The sequence below is a fragment of the Neltuma alba genome, unplaced genomic scaffold (genome assembly GCF_004799145.2).
Source record: "Neltuma alba isolate B1F8T4 unplaced genomic scaffold, ASM479914v2 tig00002165_pilon, whole genome shotgun sequence".
In the NCBI taxonomy this organism is placed as follows: Eukaryota; Viridiplantae; Streptophyta; class Magnoliopsida; order Fabales; family Fabaceae; genus Neltuma; species Neltuma alba.
The window spans coordinates 119,338-125,337 of record NW_021632765.1 but is presented as its reverse complement, the minus strand read 5'-3'; positions in this window follow the sequence as shown (position 1 = coordinate 125,337).

Genomic DNA, 6,000 nt, shown 5'->3' with positions numbered 1-6,000 from the left:
TCGTGACAAACTTGAGAAAACACTGACAAAAACTATCATTAGAAAAGCAAAAAACAGAAGGAGAAGCGAAGGAGTTTTAGTAAGGTTTATGGTTTTTGGCCTTAGGGAGAGTTTTTGGGCTTCGTAAACCTTCAAGTAAGTGATTCTTTCCTACCTTTTTCTCTTGATTTTTCTTAGATTTAAAAGTTCAGATTCTTAATATTCTTAAGGTTTCAAAATTTTTGAGTGTTTGACTGAATCTTTTAGGTTTCTTAGAGTTATTTGGGTTAGATAAAAGATTTAATCAGTTTAATTTTGTTAGATTTTGATTTATATAAAACTTGGAGGTTAGGGTCTAATATTAGGAGTAAGATTCGTTGAATTTTGATAATGTGGTGATTAAAGTGGTGTTTTGTTGATTAGTTTTTTTTTTTTAATTGAGGATAGATAAGAGTTTTAATCAATTTAGATTGTTGATGTTGATTATTTTCCATATTGGGTATATTGGAGGTTGAAATTTCTAAATGTGTAACTTGAGGATTGATTGAATGATTGTTGTTAAGGTTAGTCAAAGGGTCTAATGAGTTAATTGGATAGAGGAGTTGATAACTACAACTTTGGTTTGAAAATTTTGGCTATTAGTTGGAAAAGTTGGATTATGGGAGTTGTTGTGCGATATGAGACTTGAGGTTTTGAATTTTGTATTTTAATTGTTGCTTGTGTTTAACTATAATCTACGTTGTAATATAGATTAGCATATGTCCTGACTTGTGGATTAGTGCCCTGTTTTCAAACCAAATGCTAAGCTTGGAGTTGAGATAATTGGGGTTACTTTGCTTTATATGATGACTATGGGTCGTAAAGTTTTCTAAATCCTTTCAAAGTATATTGATTTATTGTTAAGGCATTATAAAGAAAAAGTATATATTTTGTTGTGTATCAATTATTGGTGAAATAAGTAGTATTTTCCTGTCATTGTATATTTGCATGGTGGTTGGGTCTTGTATTGTTGTAGAGATGAATGTTTTGGAGTATTCCCGCTATTATGTGGTTGATTGTATTCTTATTCTGTGATGTCATATCTATGCATGGGGTTCATATGTGGAGGTTGATATTCTATATGGAGGATAACTTTTCTTGAAACCCACATAGCATGCCAACACTATGATCAAGTGCTTGGCTTCTTGTTAGGCCCTTGAAGTTCTACCTTTTCCCCTACCTAAAATTGGGATAGAACTCTTGGGTGCACACCTCTTTAGCTCTAGTTGGACCACAGGACAAGGAGGGGACCTATTACATCGATATGAGTAAGGTGACTTTTGGCCAGATTACTCTGCTCGGATAGTTTGGGTCCATGTTAAGGAGTTATAAGAAGGAGTACGGTGGATGGGAAAACATAAACTACTGTGCTAATTATTGCATATGCTTTTGCATGTTTTTAACTTAAAATATTTTATGTATGACATTACTTCACCTGATTACTATTCTATTAGTATATGTTGTAAAGTGAGCTTTGGTTACTAAGATTTATGTCTCACCTTGTTATTCTCACTGTTTTCACAAGAGCTTTCGGTACTGTCCGTCGTGAAGGAAAGCAGTCAGAGGCGGCGAGCAAAGCCTAGTAAGCCTCTCATGGCTTGGGTTTCTAATGACTATGTAATTTGCCATGCTAAAGTTCATGTTTTGTATCTACATATCTAACTGTTTTTTTTTTCACACTTTTGGATCACTGTATTTAGAAGAATATTACTTAATGACTAGAGGCCATAAGATTTCTTACATATGAATCTTGTGGATCCATATTTTTCACCATTTAGGAAAGCTCCTATCTTATTGAAGGTTGTTATTATTTTAAAACTACAAGTATTAAGCATGTGTGACTTGTAGGCTAGACTTAATCCTTTCTCTTTTTTGCCATAAGTCTTTGTGTGATGGATTTTTGGGATGGCTTTTGGGCGGTTAGTCTGCCCTGGGCCCTACTCATTATTGTTGTTAGTTTAGAAGACTTTGATTTTACATTGAACTCTTTATAACTATGGTAGCTTTCAATAATCTAATCAAATTCTTTTTTTTTTACTATGGTTAACTTCTTAAACTATTATGAAATTATGGTTTTAAGGAAAGAATTTTTCATGGTGGATGTTAGAGAAACTTATAATCAAGATCAAGCATGAAAGACACAAAATCTATCATCACCTTGCCCTAAAAAAAATAATAGAGATTTTTGGGGATTAAGGGTAGGTTTTGAGCTTTTGTCTAATGGTAGAGTTATAATGTCTCTTTTTAAGATCTCATTCTTGTGCTAGATCTCCAAGGGATCAAGGTAGTACTTTACCTGTTATGCATTCAAGTATTGCTTGACTATTGTGATTATGTTAGGCTTGCCATAATGAAAAGCATGATGACTGTATGCTTGTATGATCTTGTGCTTGGAAGTATGTCATGGCCATGTGTATTAACCTTGCTTGAACATGTGCACTCATATGTGGAAGTTATTGGCATTGCTATGTTGATATCCAATGTTGAACATACTTGTTTGTATAATGGGTTTTGCGCTATTGAGATTTTCCAAAATTTCATTCCCCTTATTCAACCATTTTAAGGGCAAGTACTTCAAAGGAGAAGGGTAAAGGACAAATGACTGAAATTCTATCATTTTATGTGTGAAACATTTTGGAAAGACTATGCATGGGTATAACGCTAAACTTTTGTTATTAAAGAGCATTCAATATGCTCATGATACTTATGCTTTATGCTAGAGGCCATTTATTAACTAAGAACCTTGTTGAAATACTATTACATATATTGATGTGTTGTTTCCAGATACTGAATCTGTGTAAACGTTTACTTTGCGATAGTTTTGACCTAGGAAATAAATTTCTTTGAACCTAAAATCTTTTATGATAAATACTTGACACATATATCTTTCATGTAAGCCAAGAAAGAAGTGATTTTGATGTTTGTAGCCACCACTAAAATAACACCATCTGTAGGAAAAATCTAGGCACAAAATCTGAGCAACTTTGAAAAAATAATAAACGGTACGTTTTAGGCTAGTGGCTCAACTCGTTAGTATTTTTTCCATAGAAAGGGATCTTCAAGGAGAAAAAGGAGACAAGAATCATCTGAAAATGATTTTCATTAAATTAGCTATGATCTTTTGAAATTGAAACAATTTTGCAAAGAATCTATATTGTTTTCATTAAAAAGAAAAAAGTTTTAAGAATCTAGTTTTTGGATTTTTTTAGTAGCCTTGTACCTTAGAAGGATAAAATAGGATAATTATAAGATATTTTTGAGTTAGAAAATCTTCAAGGAGAAAAAGGACACAAGAATCATCTGAAAATGATTTTTGTTAAATTAGCTATGATCTTTTGAAATTGAAACAATTTTGCGAAGAATTTATATTTTTAGTAGTCTTGTACCTTGAAAGGATAAGATAGGATAATTATAAGATATTTTTGAGTTAGAAATTAGGGCGTTCCTAAAAAAATATATTTAAATTTCAAAATTCTAAATCAGTCTTATTTACTTCATTTTAATAACAATAAACAACATTTGAAAAGTAAATAACAATACTTTTTTTTAGTTATTCGTTATTTGAAATTTTAAAATATTAAAAGTATTTTTTTGAGATTTTTCTTACAAAATAAAGGTGCTACACCCTCTCCTCTCCATTCTTCTATATTTATGTACATGTATATCAATGGAAAAACAATTGACTATTTAGCAAGATTTCTCATAATGAATTTATATATTCTTTAGCAAGCTTTACCATCTTATGATCTGTTTGGAATTATTTATATGCTATTTTTTTTACCATGATTTATAAAATATGAAGTAAATGTATGAGAGAAGTTTTATTTCGGTTTACATAAAATGGGTTTATAAGTGATTTTAAACATTATTTCAAACAAGATCTTAATTAAGAAGTGCGGGTAATTAGAGAAGTTAGCAGTAATTCTCTTTTAATTTGACAGAGTTTATATTTTACTTAAAAAAAAAGTGTATATCATATATCAGAATTATCCAAACACTTGTATCAGAATCAACTGTGAACTCAAAGTTATAAATATATCATATACTTCCGAACACCCGTGTTAAAGTATGTCGACTCAAGTTCTCACTTACACCATCAACATCGAAATTCAACACTATACCATGCATGGCAATAATATCATCATTATATTTGCATAATATTCCATCACATGATCACATCAATCAATTATAATAAGCAAGGATCCAACGCATATATACTTAATCGAAAATCTGCCAACCACCAAAAATGCAATGTAATAGGTATAATTAACATACTATAATGGGTATCACAATATTACACATAAAAGTTTAGATAATTCCTTCACAAAAAGTACCAAATGTCACAATTTCATAAGTTAAACCCAAGTTGACTGATCACCATAACATCTAATTTACAAGGTAAACTTAACGGGCTGGAAAAGTAAGCCTATATTATTGCAGCTTCAAGATTTGGCGAGAAATGCGAGTGGAAGGAGATTCAACTCTAAATAATAACTACTTGTTTAAGAGGTAAATAGTACATTTTAAGAACAATTGTTACAATAATAATTATAGAGAATCAGCTCCAAAAGAAAAACGAGATTTTGTTAACCCTTATATGGTGAATAATCTTATTCTTTGATGCTCATACTAGTCAGATCAACTTTAATTCTTAATCTCTCCTAATCAATATCAATTGTGTTTGAATTTGGTTTGGTAAAGGACAACCTATTTGGGGTTCGACGCATATGATTGATTTGCAAGATTTAAGTGTTTTTACTGCAATTGCTTTAATTTGTAACTAAAACTCTGACACCTAACGCTAAATTAGTAACTATCGTTAATTTCTTAAACCTAATTGTCGTTCTTCTCTGTGGCTTTGTCTCATTTTTTTTTTTTTTTTGGTGAATGGCTTTGTCTCATTGTGAATAGAGAGGAATGGCCAGAAATGCCACCCAAATAAAAGAAATTAAATGACATTGACGGGTCAGAAATTTGTAAAGTGATAATGAACAGCCGAAGTTTGAAAGAAAAAGCAAATCAACGAAAATGATTTTAAGTAATCAGCAACATAGCTTAGATGTGAATTTTACAAGTCCTGTTGTAATAATTGTTGAAAGATTAGCTGTAAATAAATTATAGACTATGGACAATTTATAAATTATAAAAGTTTAATTGAGAAAAAGGCAGACAATAATAGTTTTAAATTGTGAACGTTATTGGCAATGATTGAGTATCTATCAAGAATTGGATGAGAAATTAACCAATTAATCTTTTGATTTTCAGAAATTATCTTTCATAATTCTCATATGAGCTTTTATAATTTACAATTGAGCTTTTAACCTTTATAAGGTACTGTTTGGTATAAAGAAAATAAAGGAGAAGAGAGGGAAATGAATATTTTAATGAGCTCCATTTAAAAAATTAAAAAAAGTGGTTTTAAAATGTTAATAAAAAGAAAAAATTAATATAAAAGAGTAATAAAAATTAATTAAAATTTTTTAATCCCATTTCTTCAATTTTTTAAATCGAACTTATTAAAATTTTTCCTCCAATTCTCTCCCATCCATCTCCCACATGCCAAACGGAGCCTATAGCTTACACCATTTACAGCTCATTTGGAATTAATTTCATAATTCTTATAACTGAGTTTAAAGGATTTACAAACCTTCCGTAATTTAAAATAACTTATTTGGAACTAATCTTCCAATTCTTATAATTAAACTTCTGAGATTTAAAACTAAGCTTCCAAAATTTATAATTCAGCTACACTACCAATTGCGTGAAGACATTGATCTATTTAATTTTTTGAACCTCATCCTTGTTGTCCATCTCATAAATTTATGGTAGTCTTCAATGGTTTTTTTGCCCTCCAGCAAATGTCCTGTGTGATTCTCCCTGGACTCAAAGTGAACGGGTGATGAACCAAAAAAAAAAAATTGAAATGAATTTTTTTTTTAGTAGTTTCAGGCAATAGTGGTTTTTGCTCTGACCCATAGCATA